The following is an 18472-nucleotide window of genomic DNA, read 5'->3' as shown; positions in this document are numbered from 1 at the left end:
ATTGAGCCGGTTTTAGACTTTCTGCCGTGTAGGGTTTCTGGATCAAAATACAAGTGAATCCAACAAAAAGCTGAGAAGGATTCTTATTTTGAAAAACAAAGTTTGAGGGTTTTTTAGGTTTTTTTTGTTTTTATTAAATGAAGTATCAAGTCACTCCGAGTCTTACTTGCTTATTGTATGAGTAAAGAATAATAAAGGTGCATATATACTCACACCAGCACAGTGGTAGTGTGCTGGTGCTTCAAAGATCCCACCACGAGGCAAGCAGGAATGCAAGGAGTAAACCATTTTCGGACAGTCCTCTGGCATCAGGGGTGCAGACCACAGTTTCTTCTGTGGTCAAGACAAGCATGGTATTGCCAGCAGCTAGCACCACAACACCAAGCAAGCGTTAAATTGCAGTGCCAGACCGACAGCAAGGTAAGCTACAAGGATTCCTTATGAACTGCCTGTGCCCTGCAATGGCTCTGCACTATAGCCATGAGTGGGATATCATATCAGATGCTTCCCAGGACCTCCAAATGCTATTTTTAGGCAAATGTAGCGGAAACTCCCTTAACAATATTAACAACAGACTTGGATGAAAAACTGTCAGCTGAACTATCAAGATAACGCATCTCAGCCACAAACTCCAGGTGAGTCAAAACCAATTACGTGATGGAACCGAGGCACCTGAAGCTCTTCAAGGATGCTCAGCATTGCCAAATATGAAGTCACTATTAGAAGTTTAATAGGAGCCGAAGGCTTTCAATCCCTGCCAAGCTGTGATAAACACAAGCAAGCTAGCTCCATTCAGCATACACAAGGAGTAACACCAGTGGTTCAAAATATAAAAATTTCAAGATCAAAGTTAAAGGTGTCAAACATAGCTTGCAGATCCAAGAAACTAAAGGCAAAATGTATATTTAGACAATAGCTAGGACAAGGGCATGAATATTTTCGCAAGGGAGGTATCAGAAGATACAAAGGCAGAAAGTAGCCAGAGCGAATAGACCAAGGATATTAGGCTTCCTACTTCTTTCTTTCCACAGCAATGTCAGTGAAGGCAACACATCAACCTGTTCCATTAAATTACCTTGTCAACTCACAACATCTCCAAACAGGAAGGGAGATTTTGACCCACAGCTGAACGAAGAATTGGGAGACAGCAGTAGAAAGTAAAGGATTCAGAGTGACAGGAACAAGAGACACCTTGGGGGCAACATAACAGGTCAAAGGGACACCCACCTCAAAGGTCTGTGCACAAACGCATGTAGCTTGGGAACAGGCAAGAGGCACTAGAGGTCTGCATGCAGTCAAAACACTACAACATGACTGGAATAACTGAGACGTAGTGAGGCGGCTCGCCTGACTTCATGCTGCAATGAAGGGACAGAAACTCTTCTGGAGATACAGGCAGGGATAATGAGGCAGGAGGGTTGCCTTCTATACAAAGAATCATTTCGGATGTATGGAGCTCCTTTTGGGGATGGACTGAAAGAGAGAATTTGTAGGTCAGGATCAGAGGAGAGTCCAGTAAGGCTGGCAACATGATGAGAATGTGTTACAGACCTCCCAAATGGATAAAGCACTCTTTATGCTACTTGAGGAAAGATCTCCATCAGAGCCTTGGTTCTGATAAAGGATTTTAATCTCCTTGACACCTGCTGGAAGACTTCTGGACAGAATAGCTTCTTGATACAGGTACTGGATGGTGTGGCTGCTGCTAATGAGTTCTCTGGGTTGCCCTGGTCAGAGGGAGCTGGGGCTTTTGATCCAGGTGGCTCCTGATTGGGTGGGTCAAGCACCCTTGTGAGTCACTGCTAGGCAGAGCCAGGCCTAGAGTGCAGTGAACAGATGCAGCAGACAAATGCAGCAGTTTGCACAGTAGTTTGTGCAGAAGGCAAAGAAAGCACCTCTCCATTTTCCATAGTGGTGTGTCCTTCCCTGGGGCATGGTCATGACACGCTGCAGAGCACATTCCCCACTGGCTGCTGGAGGTGCTGCATCGGCTGTGTCTGAGGCTTCAACCCAGACAGGCCCTCTGACAGCAGATGCAGCTCTGCAGGTGTCAGGCTGCAGGGAGTGCCTGGGGCCTCTCCGTGAGGCCTGGGCTGACAGTCAGCTCTCCTGCAGAAGGTGTGCTGGGGTTGATCAGTTGCATCGCCAGAAAAAGGAGTTTTGGGAGGAAGTCAGTAGACTGCGTAGCATCCTCGAAGATGAGCAGGAGATTGACAGGGTATTCCCAGAGACTGTGCAGCTCCAGGAGTCCCCTGCCCCCACTGCAGCACAGTTGCCGGAGGGCTCAGCACCGTGTGAAACGGTACATCATAACACTGTTGAAGAAGGCTGGAAACTGGTGACCTCTCATAGAAGGAGAAAGGCTCTTGCTCCTCCTCAAGACTTGCCTTTGAGGAACAGGTTTGGTGCCCTCCAAGCTGAGGAGGAGCTCGGCATGGCTCCAAGGGAGGCAACTGGCCGGGCAGACCCTGTGCCGTGCAGGAACCCCCGGAAGAAGCAGCGAGTGATTGTTGTGGGTGACTGCCTGCGGCAGGGGACAGAGGCACCTATCTGCCGACCTGACCTCTTGCCCAGAGAGGTTTGCTGCCTGCCAGGGGCTCGAAAAAGAGAGGTCATGGAAAGACTGCCAGGGCTTGTCCATGCATCAGACTACTACCCTCTGCTGATCTTCCATGTGGGTGCTAATGATACGCAAGGCAAATTGGAAACCATCCAACAGGACTTCAGAGCTCTGGGAAGGGTGGTGAAGGGTCTGGGAGCGCAGGTTGTTTTCTCCTCAATCCTGCCTGTGAGGGGAAAGGATGGGAGGAGGAGTAGACGAGTTTTCCAAGTTAACAACTGGCTGCGCCGCTGGTGTTGGCAGCAGGGCTTTGGTTCCTATGACCATGGGGCCCTGTTTGAAGATCAACAGCTGATGGGGAAAGATGGGATCCACCTCTCTAAGCAGGGCACGCACATCTTTGCCAACAGGTTGGCCAGCCTGTTAAGGAGGGCTTTAAACTAGGGCAGATGGGGAAAGGGGAGTGGTATAGCGACACAGTAGTCAGTAAAACACCGCTCAAGACAGGATGCCTCCAGCGGATGCATACAGCCAAGGGAGACAACATGGGACATGGCTATGGAGGATCCTCTTGCACCTCTCCTGAAAAACCTGCATGCTCAGTTGGCTCTCTGGAATGCCTGTACACCAATGCGCGCAGCATGTGGAATAAGTAGGAAGAGTTAGAGCTCTGTGTGCAGTCACAGGGCCATGATCTCGTTGCAGAGACATGGTGGGATAGCTCACATGACTGGAACGCTGTCATGGACAGCTATGTGCTTTTTAGGAAAGACAGGCCAGGAAGGCAAGGTGGTGGAGTTGCTCTTTATGTGAGGGAGCAGCTAGAATGTATGGAGCTCTGCCTCGGGGTGGATGAAGAGCAAGTTGAGAGGCTATGGGCAAGGATTAAAGGGCAGGCTAACATGGGTGACACTGTTGGGGGGGTTTACTACAGGCCACCTGATCAGGAAGAAGTCGTCGATGAGGCCTCCTACAGACAGCTGGAAGTAGCCTCACGATCACAGGCCCTGGTTCTCATGGGGGGCTTCAACCACCCTGACATCTGTTGGCAAGACAGCACAGCTAGGCACAAACGGTCAAAGAGGTTCCTGCAGAGCATTGAGGATAATTTCTTGACTCAGGTGGTGGAGACGCCAACGAGGAGAGGTGCAATGCTAGACCTTGTCCTAACAAACAAAGAAGGTCTAGTTGGAGATGGGAAGGTTGGGGGCAGCCTTGGCTGCAGTGACCATGAGATGGTGGAGTTCAGGATGCTACGAGGAGGGAGCAGGGCAACAAGTAGGATCACAATGCTGGACTTCAGGAGAGCTAACTTTGGCCTCTTCAGGGACCTACTTGGGGGAATCTCCTGGGGTAGGGCCCTAGAAGGAAGAGAGGTCCAAGAAAGCTGGTTAATATTCAAGCATCACCTCCTCCAGGCTCAGGATCAGTGCATCCCTCTGAGTAAGAAGTCCAGCAAAGCAGGGAGGAGACGTGCATGGAGGAGCAAGGAACTCCTGGCAAAACTCCAGCAGAAGGAGGAAGTACACAGAATGTGGCAAAGGGGACAGGCCACTTGGGAGGAACAGAGGGACGTTGTCAGAGTGTGCAGGGATGCGAGGAGGAAGGCTAAGGCCCATTTGGAATGAAATCTGGCAAGGGATGTCAAGGACAACAAGAAGGCCTTCTTCAAATACATCAAGAGCAAGAGGAAGACTAGGGAAAATGTCGGCCCCTCCTTCCGAAAGGGGCGGGTGCCCTGGTGACAAAGGATACAGAGAAGGCAGAGTTATTGAATGCTGCCTTTGCTTCAGTCTTCACTGCTAAGGCCAGCCCTCAGGAATTCCAGACCTTGGAGACAAGAGAGAAAGTCTGGGGAAAGGAAGACTCTCCCTTGGTGGAGGAGGATCAGGTTAGAGATCTTTTGTCCAAACTTGACATCCATAAATCCATGGGCCCCGATGGGACGCACCCACGAGTGCAGAGGGAGCTGGCGGATGTTATCGTTAGGCCACTCTCCATCCTCTTGGAAAGGTCCTGGAGATCAGGAGAGGTGCCTGAGGACTGGAAGATAGCCAATGTCACGCCAGTCTTCAAAAAGGGCAAGAAGGAGGAGCCAGGAAACTCCAGGCCTGTCAGCCTCCCCTCCAGCCCTGCAAAGGTGAGGGAACAGCTCCTCCTGGAGGTCCTCACTAAGCATCTGGAGGACAAGAAGGTGATCAGGAGTAGTCAGCATGGATTCACCAAAGGGAAATCCTGCTTGACCAATCTGATAGCCTTCTATGACGGAATGACTGGCTGGGTAGATGAGGGGAGAGCAGTGGATGAGGGGAGAGCAGTGGATGTTGTCTCCCTGGACTTCTGCGAGGCTGTAGACACTGTCTCCCATCACATCCTTCTAGGTAAGCTCAGGAAGTGTGGGCTAGATGAGTGGACGGTGAGGTAGATTGAGAACTGGCTGGATGGCCGAGCTCCGAGGGTTGTGGTCAGTGGCACAAAGTCTAATTGGAGGCTTGTAGCTAGTGGTGTCCCCCAGGGGTCAGTCCTGGGTCCAGTCTTGTTCCACTTATTCATCAGTGACCTGGAGGAAGGGACAGAGTGCACCCTCAGCAAGTTTGCTGATGCTACTAAACTGGGGGGAGAGGCTAGCACACCAGAAGACTGTGCTTCCATTCAGAGGGACCTGGACAGGCTGCAGAGCTGGGCGGAGAAGAACCTCAACAAAGGCAAGGGCAGGGTCTTGCACGTGGGGAGGACTAACCCCAGGCACCAGTACAGGCTGGGGGTTGACTTGCTGGAAAGCAGCTCTGCAGAGAAGGACCTGGGAGTCGTGGTGGACAACAAGTTGACCGTGAGGCAGCAATGTGGCCTTGTGGCCAAGAAGGCCAAGGGTGTGCTGGGGTGCCTTAGGCAGAGTGTTGCCAGCAGGTGGAGGGAGGTGATCCTGCCCCTCTCCTCAGCCCTGGGGAGGCCTCCCCTGGAGTGTTGTGTCCAATTGTGGGCTCCCCAGTCCAAGAGAGACATGGAGCTTCTCAATGATAGACTTGCAAGGTAAAATGCAGAAACAGTAACATACAATCTGATGGCCCAGTTAGATCCTCAAAGAATTTTCTACGCTTCTGCTTGCCCTTTCCCCCAGTTGCAAAAAGCCAATCCAGTTGCCATTGAATTTCACCAGCTAGAAACACAAGAAAATGCAACATATCCTCTAAACAAAAAGGGAGAGCAGTCCTTTGTAAATAGTGGGATGCGCAGGGCAATGTAAGAATTGCTAACAATAAAACAAAGGTAAGTGTCTGCAATGAAGCATATAGGTGCAGCTGAAAGGTGCGCTAATTTCCATTACAATGAATCACTGTACGAGTGTTAGAAAAGGCAGAAGTGACCAAAATTACGTTGTTATGTTGTTTTGATTTAGAAGAGCTATCTTTGCATGTACTATATTTATTCTTTAAAAATAACCTCAACTTGTTAAGTCACCACACAATATATGACATACGATTAACACAAGTTCATGTCCAGTGTTTACCTGTTAAGAGTAATTTCTGCCACCATGCACTCAAATAATTTACTTAGGGCAGTTGTACACGTGGCAAACCTCGCTCAGCTTCTATACTAATGAACACTGTCATGAAGACAAAAATCTTACCCATGAAATCAATAAATGTAATTCTCCCTGCACTAAAGGAAGTGGAATTGTAGTGTCTTCCTTGCAAAACATAAAGACAGGGAGAGCAAAGTGAGAAAACAGTACATGAAATGCCAAAACTTGATTAGTGTTATTGCTACTGCAACTCACAATCACAGAGATGAGGAGTTATATTCAATTGCAACACTAAAAAACCAACCTGAAATAAATCTTTCATTTTGTTTATGTTTTTAAGGGGGATGCAATGCTTCAGGAGGTCTTAGGCTTGACACATTACCTCCCCTCCCCCTTTGACAGCACAACTCCAGTGTTGTTATTATTTTTATGTAGTTTTGGATTGTTCTCTCCTAACCTGCCTCTTAATTTTAAATACTGTTCTGTAGAGGAAGTAAATAGATGCAGTTGATTTTCCTTATTATTTATCTTGAGTAATGAAAGTACATTTAACTCTTGCTTTCAGTTATACAACTGTGGATACTCTGAATACCGTCTTTCACTGTATTATATTACAATTAAATTAATATGGTTCAGTTATCACTGCAATAAATACAGGAGGATTCAGAATGCAAACAACTATCCACCCCCCACAAATCTCATCTTCTCTGTAAATACTTTTATTTTGCATTTGCAAGACACCAAGCACAACGGGATCCCTGGTCTACAGCCACAGCAAACACCCCTTCCGCCCCCTGGCATTCAATTTTCATCAGCCAAGCAAATCATCTGAATTTATAAACAGGCATATCACTACAGAATAAGCTAGAGATATGCAACATGCTGACTCAGTATTTTCTTCTGACTGTGCCATGTCTCTGTTTAAACAAAAGTCAAACCTGAGAGTCACTAACTCACAATAGCCAAGAATTTCACACAGGTCCTGTCTCATTCTGTCTTCACATTGCCTTGCTTTGCCCATCATACCAGATTAAGACCACTCACTGAAAACTCATGCTCAGATCACTGAGCATTAATGATGCAACATCTCTCCTAATGCATCTCCCCCCTCAATTAGGTCTGCTATATCCAAGCATCTCCCTGTAAGCACAGCAAAATTTTTCGAGCTGTGAAACATTCTCTCATTGACTGATTCTGGGGGTGGAGGTGCACACATCTGCCCAAATGGCTTTTGAGCGCTTACCTTAGCCTCTGAGGGCAGAAGCCACCTAAAAGAAGCGTTCAAATGCTTCACTCACAACGGACATCAAGAAAAGCAAAGTTAGCTGCCACAAAACATGAGATAGCTTAGACCCATCAGAAGTTTGTCTGTCATGGGTAGAGTGAGGATACCACAGGTATTCAGCGCATGCATTTTAAGCCAGGAGGGAACATCTGAGAAGCCCAATACTGATGCTACAACCAACATGTGCTGGCAGGGTGAAAGCTGAGAGTCTGGAGATCAAGGCTACCTTCACCAGCATGGCTATGTAAATGAAGTTGAAGGAGAAAAATAATCCTTAGCTAACTGTGCCAGTCAACACTGCTGCAGAATATTGTATGCAGCAATACTGGCAAAACTTTTACTAGTATCTGACTTATTTTGCCTGGATAAGCTTTGTCACTGCTGTGGCATTTGTCCCAGAAGCACTTTGCCAGCTCAGCATACCAGAATAACTCCCCTTGCCAAGCACCCTGAGGGAGTCGGACCTGGTGCCAGACAACTCAGGGGATGCGTGAACCAGCTGGACAAGCAGTGGCATGAGCAACAGGCAGGAGAAGTGGTGAAGAGCACAAGCTATCAGGGTGGATAGCTCCTAAAGGCTGGATCCTGTTATTTGCCACCCAGATGCATAAGGCGAAGAAAACACCCATGTTACATTTCAGCTTGAAAGCAGAGAAATTGTACAAAGGATTCTGAAGCAACCACCTCGTCAATCCCCAAAATAAACAGCAGCTGAGACTACGCCTTCTGAGAAAGGAAGGCATCTGAACATGACTGCAGCAGGATGGTGCACAGCAGAGTGCAAGAAGGTTTCATACATCATGCCCTCAGTGGATGCTACAAGCTCATGAGTCCATTGTAGGGCAGTGGTCTAATGGGATTCACAGGTTGTATGTTTTGAGTTACAGAAATAAATACTTGCTCTGCAGAGGAATGTTATTAAAAAAGCTCACCAGTGGGCCTGAACAAACCGGCAGAATAAATGCAATATTTACTGAACCATACTTTTTTTCAGTCTTCTTCTTTTTATGACAAGAAGAGGGTTGCTGTGTGCAAGGACAAGAGAAGGGCTAATCTGAGAAAAGCCAGCATGCGGTCTGCCAGAGCTGGAGAGTGGAAGAGCAAAGCCAAGGTTCACACCTTCATTATTTCACTACCAAAACCCCTTCAAAAAACAAAAAAACCCCACTCGGAAACCCACCCACTAACCTCAGACAAATATTATAATTACAAGACAGTTTGAGAGTTACCTGCCTATGAGCCAGAATGATTTGGCCTTCTTCCTCCTTGAGGGTAGACTTTGAGAAGGGGAAAAGATGAAATATAAAGGACAACAGCTATCTCTTCTCAAAAAATCTGTGTGTGCACATGCTTGCTACTTTTTGGGTGTTTTTTTTTTCCTCCTGCATCATTAAATGTGAAAAATGATCAGAAAAGAAAAACTGAGGAGGATATATATTAAAAATAAAGCTTGGCATCTTGTCTCTCTCACACGGACCAGGTGGGACAATGAGGCTCACAGAAATGCTTTTCTAGTTACTGTGACCTCTAGACAGATCTGCTGTACTCAAGAGTTTTCACAAGAAAATTATCACAATACTATGAGCAAAATGATAAAAAGTTAGTATCTCAATTGGGCTAATTAATGTTGGACAAGAAGTTTATGAGTCAGCATGTGCCCTTGTGGCCAAGAAAGCCAATGGTATCCTGGGCTACATCAGGAAGAGCATTGCCAGCGGGTTGAGGGAGGTGATCCTGCCCCTCTATTCAGCCCTGGTGGGACTGCAACTGGAGTGCTGGGTCCAGTGCTGGGCTCGCCAGTACAAGAGAGACATGGAGCTCCTGGAGCACGTCCAGTGAAGATGATGAAGGGCCTGGAGCATCTCTCACGTAAGAAAAAGCTGAGGGAGCTGGGACTAATCAGCCTGGAGAAGAGAAGACTCAGAGGGGATTTGATCCACGCCTATAAATATCTGAAGGGAGGGTGAGAAGAGGATGGGGCCAGACTTTTCCCAGTGATGCCCAGCAATAGGATGAGAGGCAACGGGCACAAACTGAAACACAGGAAGCTCCATCTGAATATGAGGAAAAACATCTTTACTGTGAGGGTAACAGAGCACTGGAACAGGTTGCCCAGAGAGGTCGTAGAGCCTCCATCCTTGGAGACGTTCAAAAGACATCTGGACAGGGTCCTGGGCAATGTGGCCCAGCTGACCGTGCTTGAGCAGGGGAGTTGGACTAGATGATCTTCAGAAGCCCCTTCCAACCTCAACCGCTCTGTGAGTCTGTGATTAATGTAGTTAGTTTTTGTACCTTATCCTCTTTGACTATTTGCTTTTTCTGGCCATGTATAAGTAAGCCTTTCATCATCACAAAGAGAAGAAAGGAAGCCTGAGAGGGGACTGCTTTCCCTCAAATTAGCATACATAGCACCAAAGAAAAAGCCTAGGAGCTTATTAGATCCAGGCATAGATGTATTAATCAAAGCGACAGAAACTGGACATCAAACAGGAAATTAAACCCCTGGGTATTCCAACTGCAGAAGACTAGATACCGGGAACCATTGTAAATCTTCCTGCTCACTCAGAAAAGGAAAACCAGCTAGCATTTAAACCTCTCAGCAACACCTCTATCGCACACTCAAATGGAGGAAGGCGCAAAGAGATTTTGTATTGGTAAAAGCAGAAACGTCTTCCCAGCAATGTACAGCCCTTCTTTTAAACCATGACTACTACAGTTACAGCGGTAACTCTAGTGAAGAGATGAGTTCACTGACTTCTCAGGTTAAGTAAATCACTAAAAAGAAGAGAATGCTAATTTAACAATTTGCTAAATATAGGACATGCTGTCCCCCAAGTAATAGGATTTCTGATTCTCGTGTGGGATGCCCAACTATAAAAACACAAACCAGGAACTGCAGGACTTTTTGCTGGGCTTCACAAAGAAAGGAAGGCTAGAAATTAACCCCAAATTTGCCTAATAAGAAACGCCAGTCTGAGAGGAAGCCTATCTGTGTTTCCAAAAGAAATCAATTATTTGGGAAGGCAAAGAATAACCTACATGAAAGCTAACATGGTGACCAAAACCGATAACTTTCTACACTAAGGAACAATAACAGTCCTTGATGTTCAGATTTTAGATAAGTTAAAGGGCATAGCCAAAAAGTTCAGAACTTGAATACCACCACCAGACTTGTGTTTCCAGGTTTTCACTTTTCAGGGATTTTATTTAGCCAACTACAATGCAAAGACATGCCTGTACAACTCTTCATTGGATGGCTGGTCAACATTTTCCTCTGTGAAGGGAGCAAGGACAGCAAACTGAAAAGCCATATATGCACACCGGATGCAGCTCAACTTTCAAGTGAACCAGAAGCTACTTGAAGCTGTAGCTACTAAACTGGGAGAGAAGCAGAACTGAACACAATCTGCATAAAATAAAAGGACAGTCAAAGAGCTCAGGACAGTCAAGATGCAGAAACCCCATGAAAAAGCTACACCTTGCATATGGAAGCAGCTTTACATACCTTATGAATACTAAGAAAAGCATCTGGTGCAAGACAGGAACCTGAAGGAATAGATGTTTTTAAGTTAACAATAAGTTTGCTATCAGCTTTCTTACAGAAATATACTCTGCAGGGTGTAAAGCTTCTCCATACTAATACCTGACACAGATAAAACCAAGTAAATTAATGCCACACCTTTACAATAACTCTCTCCAATCCCACTTATTTTCTGCAAGCAGGACAGAGCATTCATGTTACCTGCTTGGAGCTACCACACGCAGACCTGATCCCTCTCCTCTGTCATCCCAACAAGCACATACATAGCCTCTGTTTGGAATTTTATACCACATCATTATTTTATCTGCTGGGGGTATGGCAGGGCAGGGCAGGGGAGGGGGGGAAGTCTCTTGCAATCACAGCCAGGAGGCATTAAGAGCCCAGAGCCGTAACAACGCACTGTGCTGTGCCTCTATGTTGGTAGGCAGCTGACACTCCCATCAATACAATCAGTGAAACTGTCCTCCAGCCAGACATCTGCCCGTCATGCAACAGTTGTAGTTCCTTTTAATTCCTGTTTCAGGCGCCAAAAGTGACAGTAAATCAGATCTATGCACTCAAGTTAGGCTTCCTTTTATTTGAGAGAAGCACAAAATACCCATTTCATTCTTTTTTTAAATAAAGAGCAGAGAAGGAAGTTTTGGCTCCTTTACTTATCAACAGTTCAATGCACTTCAGGTGTTCTGACTCACTGATCGCACTTTCGACTTTCCACAAGCAATTAACGCCAGAAACATATTTTAAGACATGACACCCCATTTTCAACCTAATCAGTTACAGGAGAACGTGTGAAAAAATGGTGCTAGGTACCATATACGGGCACCTAAGCCTCCATCAGCTGCTGAGTGAGGTCTGTGACTGTATTACAAGTAGGAAAATTTCACCTACCCTACTGATATGCCAAAAGAGATACATGCAAACACCTGCACAAAAGATCTTCTGAGGGAGACGGAGGTGCAGAAAAGTAAGACCCCACACATAAATCGCTATCACTTACAAAAAGCAAATAAAATAGGAAAAAAATACCCCCTATGTTTACTAAACTTAAAAATTTCAAATCTTACACGTAACAAATATAGTACAAAAAAAAGTGACTTTTAAAGCTAAGTAACCAACAGTCCTTTTTGCAAGAAGTTTGCTTAAAAACACTGTCCCCTCCTACAAGCATGACTGTAATATTATTAAATAGGACAATCTTGAAAATCCCAGAATTCCCACAGTTAAACAATGTTGTTACTCAGTGACCTATGACTACATAAGATTCAACTTCATCACCAAGCTTGAGATCCTGAAAACTAAAATTGCACTTCTTTATTGAACACGATCTACCTTGTTCCAAATATTCAGCAAATTTGTCTTGCCCTCTATCCAATAAGTAACGGAAAAATTTCATCACAAAGGCTCCCACAGGACATACAGCTCTCCACTAGCAAAGGTGAGGCAAGAGCAATTAGGGCCGCTTCTCCTTTTTCTGTTTTTTTAATATTTAAGCATTTTATTTATTGAGATAAAAAAGAATAAACACAGGAGAGAAGTTCTTATTTTAGGGACTTCTGAATATCCTATTTTAAAATGACTTATTTTTTAATAGAAATATGGAAGGCAAAAAGACACACCTTCAGAGGTAATATTTCCGTGTTCTACCTGTGTACAGCATTAAAGGATACATGTGCTCAAAAATGTACAGAAAAGAATCAAAACCAGATTTAACAGTACTGCAACGCATAACGACTTGGGGGAAAAAACTACCCTCTCTCAGGCTCTTTTCATGAAGTAGTCATAGAGCTAATTTTTCATTATGGTGATCCAAGTGACACCTTTTTGACTGCTAGATTCCTAAATAGTTCTATTGTTACAACACACCAAAAATGCCATGCTATTTATTAATTCTATCCTACAAGCAAGGGCTATAATCACCTCCAAATTCCTGTCTGTAGTTTACGACTATGAGCATGGAACTTTCTCAAAAAAATCTGAATTTAGAATGCACAGTGCACTCCACAATACTCCACAGTAAAATTCACATGATTCAACTGTTGAGGATCACATGCTTCTCTCCTGGGGAAGAAACAACAGAAGCTGACAAAAGGTTCCCTGATCAATATAGAATAGTTCAGTTACAGAAAGACTGCCTCATCTTGCAAATTCCTCCACCCACATCGCTCCACGAGGATCAACAAGGAACATTCTGCAGAAAGTGCACCTTGTCCTCACATGATGGAAGAAAGAGAGAGCAACACATTCCCCTCTCTGCCTTTCAAACACCTTAGTGGTAGATGAATGCATACAACGTATAAGACCTCAAGGAGGGGGAAAAAAAGATGGTGTTATTTACTAGAATAAGAAGGCAACATCAGAGCAAAAATGGATCTAACCTAGTTTCTGAAAGATATGTTCTAGTTGGCTCTCTAATACAGAATTCAAAACTTTTACAGAACAATTTGTTGTTTCAGAGAGACCTTGTCCCCATAGCAAAGTTCATAGAAGTAGCTACCCTGAAATTAATTTCAGGATCTGTATACACTGATACAGATTATTTTGGGTTTATTGAAGAAGTCATCTACTCCAGAAGTTACGTGATCCCAAAGAGACGCCATGGCACAGTTTAAAGCTTGCCATATCCCTTTGTCAAGGCAAGCTCACAGGAAAAGCTACTGCAGGCACAAGCTATTATTCAGAATAGTCTGAACAACTTACTCAGTTTACGACCTGAGTCAATTTATGGCTTACTGTCTCATTCTCCTGCTGCACACTTGAGTAAAGAGCTTGGCTCTGCCACCCCCTTGCATATACTGGCAGGCTGCCGGGTCTCCCCCATAGCTGTTTCTTCTCCAGGCCAAACAAGCCCCGTTTCCTCTGACGGCAACTGCTCCAGCCCTCTGAGCAGCTTGGTGGTCCTCCACAGAGCTCACTCCAGTTTATGTCTTTCCCTGCAGCGGGGGGCCCAACACCAGATACGCTATTCCAGATGCAGCCTAACGTGCTAAGCAAAAGGGAATTACTTCACTTGATCTACAGGTTATGTTCCTGCTAATACAGCCTGGGATGCTGCTGGCTTTCATCACTTCGAGAGTGCACTGCTTGCTCATGTTTAGCCTACCTTCCCCCAGGACCTCCAAGAGCTTTCCAGTAGAGCTGCTCTCCAGCCTACACTGTTTCAGGGAAATAACCTATCGTGCTGCACTTGTCCTGGTTGAATTTCAAAACGTTCCTGTTGGCCCATTCTTCCAGCCTGTCTAGATCACTCTGGACAGCAGCCCTGACCTCAAGCATATCAAGTGCAAACCCAGACTGAAGTCATTCACAGACCTGATGGGGTGCATTACATCTCCTTGTCCAGATTATTGATAAGCACATTGAACAGGTCCCAGGACAGACCTGTGTGGTACTCCACTTGTTGCTAGCCTCCAGATAGAGTACAACCCACAACCCTCCTCTGAGCCCAACCGTCCAGCCAGTTTTTCACTGATGGTGAAAAACCATCAGTGGTCCACCCATCCTGACCTTAGCATCCCACCCTGTATACAAGGATGCTGTGGATGACCAAGTTAATAGCCTTCTTAAAGTCAAGGTAGATGACAGCCACTGCTCTCCCCTCTTCCATAGATCTAATCTTTTCATCAAAGGAGGCAATCAGGTTGGTCAAGTTTGATTTATCTCCTTCCTGCTTCTTCGTGTACCGAGGAATGGTCTCCAGGAGCATTTATCCCATTCAGGCCAATCTAGCCTACTTCTCTCAAAAATGAGGCATACGGCGCTGCTCTATTTCTTTTCACAGCACATTAAAGATCCAGTTTACTCAGAGTAAAGACATTAACTCTCCACCCAAGCTAAGAGAGAAACTATAAAGCTTTTGGGAGACTTACAGGATACAGAAAGCAAACCTGTCCTGCATAATTAAAAAAAAAAAAAATTCTGCCAAGGAGACCCCCCTCCCCCCCCGCCACCGTATTGTCGGTTCTAAGTTAGTGCCCCCCCACCCTGATTTCAAAGAACATGGCATTTGTTGGTATTGTAAGGTTTGTATCTGTTCTTGATGGACCATGCAGACATTTAGCATGACCCCGTTGTGCTTTAGCTTGCAAGCTACCTTTAACAGAGTGCGGGCCTGCGTTTGGTTAGCTTCCTTCACTCACAGCTTTAACAGTCTCTGGAGAATATGGGCCAGTCAATCAATCTTCTGCACTGCACGCAGCGGGAGCATATGCCTAAAGTAAAAGAAGTAGTTTTACTGGTACTCTGGGAATATCTAACACCTTCCAATAAAAAAAGTATCAAGAGTTTACTACCACATTTCTGTAACTTGCCCAGCAGCCCTCTGGGGAGGGCGTTCACTTAACTACCCTGCAGCTAGTGAGAACTCCCCGTGCAAGCAAAGATTACTACAATGAACCTGCACTTCACCTCCATAGTTTTTAGGTGGCATGGTCCTCAAATAAAATGAACAGTATTTTGAACTGCAGCACGAAATTACCACTGTCAAGCACATTTAGCTCTTAGACAATCTTGAAAAAGATTTTCGATAGAGCCCAGCTTACTCAAGTCTCCATGGACAAATTTTTATTTTAGAAGCGTTTTTCCCCATGTAACAAGCTCTGTTAATAAAAAGCAAGACATCTCCTAATTGATGAGAACAATATATAACTCTGTACCACTCCAACACTCAAAATAATGTATTAACCCAAGGGATGGTTACCAGCTTTATGAGAGAACATATGAAAATCACACACCTAAGAGTTGAGCTGCAACTAAAAATATTTTTCCTGTTTCCTATTAGATAGAAGATGCTAAGCTTAAAAAAAATAATAATAATAATAAAAGACTTTAACAAAAAATGCAAAGGCTTTAAGAGCTGTAAAACATTGCAATTGACATACCAGAAAAACCCCCATGTTACCTGTCTTGGAGGAACATTGGAAACCAGTTATAGCATTATGGCAATTTGAGAAGGTAGAAAGTAGAAGAGCATTAAAAGCAAGAAAACTCTCACAAAGCCTGATTTGAGGGTCAGAAGCACAGCAGATTAGAAAAATTCTGATTTGGCACTATTTAAATTGGACACAGTAGCTACCATTTACATGTGTCCCCGTTGTCCCCACTGCTTCTGCCTGCCTCAGAACTGAGAGCAAAATAAGAGAAAGGTGGGGAAAAGTAAGTTAAATTCCAAAAGGGGTGAAAATAAAAACACAGAAGATAATAAATAAAAGACAAAGACAAAAAAAAAAGTGAAAACTGATGAGATATCTGTAGGAACATTATCTGCTCACTTAGTGGGGTGAGGAAGGCAGAGAGAGGAACACAGGGTGAAGGAGGAAAAAGTTTTTTAGTTTTGGGGAAAGGCAAGAGGTTGTTTTTGTAGGGGACTGGGGGCTGACTGTTTTCACTATAAATCCTTTCCTTGGGTAATATACTTTAAATTCCCATTCTTACCTAATGTTTCCCTTAAGCTTAAGAAAAAAACGTCCCATGGAACAAAGAAAGTTTACAAAAACATTTCAACACCAGAAGTTCAATTCACCTTTGAGGAAACACTTTAAGAATTTCTGTGCTTGCACTCTGAAGCTGGACTTGCAGCCTCCTTAAGTTGCTTGGACTCAGTCCCTTCCCCTCTAGCAAAGGTTCAGAGTGTTAGACAAGGACCTACACAAAAACGGTATCAAAATGACCTCGTAGCATGGCCTTGACTAGTATTTTCCACATTCATAAAAACTTCCTGAGCATTTTGGAAATTAGAGCCACATTTTCCAATACAAGACACAGACTGACACTGGAAGAAGTGGCAGCTGTACTGGGAAGAAACACTACCACCGTATAAAAATTACTTCAACTTTAAGGCTGTTAAGTGTAGTAGATCACAAAGCACTGCATCTGCCTCACCACGTCTTGTTAATGCTACTGTACTGCAACATTAGCCATACAGTCACTGCACAGTAACCGTGGCATGCAAGGCTGCAGTAGGCTGCTGGAGCCCCTGTGGCGTGATGAACCCATTCCTGGACCCACCACAAAAAACGGGGCACCGACCATCACAAACGTCAAATGCTACTTATGCATGAAATGCCATCCCCACGCATGAATGTGCTGGTGGGCAGGAAAATCGGCGGGAGCAGTCCTTGGGAGCTCCGCTGAACCTCCCCAGCTGCACTCCTCGGCAGCCGGACCTGCGGCCACCAGGCAGCAAGTGCTGCTGAGCTGTTTGTGGAGAAGTACTGTAGCATGTTGTAAGAATGAAAGCTAAAAGACCAGCACAGCAGAATTACGGTGCATTTCACTTTGCTTAATTTCAAAATCACAGCACATAGCCTGCTCTAGAAGATGGGCAGTTTGAGATAAGCCCTCAAAGTTGTTGCAAAACACGGATGTTTGGTTTCTGAAAAGCAAAATGCTTCGGATTATTTCTAACAACAAAAGTCCACCCCCACCAACTTTTCCAATGTTTGATTACATGCACTAAATGGCATCGCGAAGTTTAAGGCATATTATGCAGCAGCTAAAGTCCAGCACCCACGCAGAAAAAAATCTGGGTATTCCTTATGTCTTCTGAGCAACTTCTAGAGTCCAATGGGCTGCAATGGCCAGTGGTCTGAACACAGACTTCTGGTGGCCTGTGGGCTTCCAGGGCACAGGAAAAGTGCTCACTAACCTCTATCCACTAACCTCATCTTCACTAACCAAGGTGAGTTTGCCGTGGTCTCTGGGACTGCAGAAGCTGTTGCTGTTGCAGGGTCTGAGCAGGTTGATCTTTCTGGATAACTGCTCTGTGTAAGCACTCTTTTGCCAGTGCCCCGGGCAAGCTCTAAGAGACCCTACAGTTCATTTCCTAACGAAACCCCTGATGAACAGGCCATGTCAGCGCCAGATAGCAAACTCTTTCCCTTCCCCATCCCCTCCTTGGGTCACTCTTGCTGCTGAAACGCCTAAAACAAATCTCATGCCTGGTCTTTCACAAGGGCTGTTCCAAGAAGTGACAGTCATTAAAGATTTGCCCAAAAGATCTTTGTCTTGTACATTTGTTTATAGTGACATGGGTTTCCTTTTCTAGCAGTTCTTCTTTCTCACTGAAGGGAGAAAGGTAAATGTGCTACCTCAGCACTGAATTAAGGAACAAACGAGCAGATTTTCCTGACTGATCAGCAATTTACACTGCTGACACATCTGAATGTGCGGCTTGAGTAGCCCACCTCATCTATTTGCCGCTCCAGAGGCAGAATATGAATGTTTACAGATTATCAGAAATTTTTCAAAAAAAATTTTTTTAAAGCTAAATAGTCCTTTTTTGCGCTTGCAGAACTGAAGAGCTTTAGAAACTCACAGTCCCAACCAGGCAAAACTTCAGATCCGGGCACAACCTATTTCTTGACAATCCAGAATGGGAAAGGAAGCATACCACCTCGCTTTCTTTCAAAGACACTTCCACGACAAAATAAGGCCCTTCTGCAGTAAAGCCATCTAACTTCGTTTTCTGAGCGAAAAGCTCAGCAGAAGGCTCAGTAGGTGCGTGCCGTCCCCAAAGGAGTAGTCCTCAGTCTCTGACTGTATGAAACCTTGTATCCGTCTTTTCTC

General features: G+C 45.0%; 1 protein-coding gene across 4 annotated transcripts in view; it reads right to left on the bottom strand.

Moving 5' to 3' along the window:
• RNF38 (ring finger protein 38) overlaps positions 1-18472 on the bottom strand; it is a 142103-nt gene that overhangs the window by 90346 nt on the left and 33285 nt on the right. The gene's annotated exons all lie outside the window — the stretch shown is intronic.

The sequence above is a fragment of the Struthio camelus genome, chromosome Z (genome assembly GCF_040807025.1).
Source record: "Struthio camelus isolate bStrCam1 chromosome Z, bStrCam1.hap1, whole genome shotgun sequence".
In the NCBI taxonomy this organism is placed as follows: Eukaryota; Metazoa; Chordata; class Aves; order Struthioniformes; family Struthionidae; genus Struthio; species Struthio camelus.
This window is presented reverse-complemented; position numbering and strand designations above follow the sequence as displayed.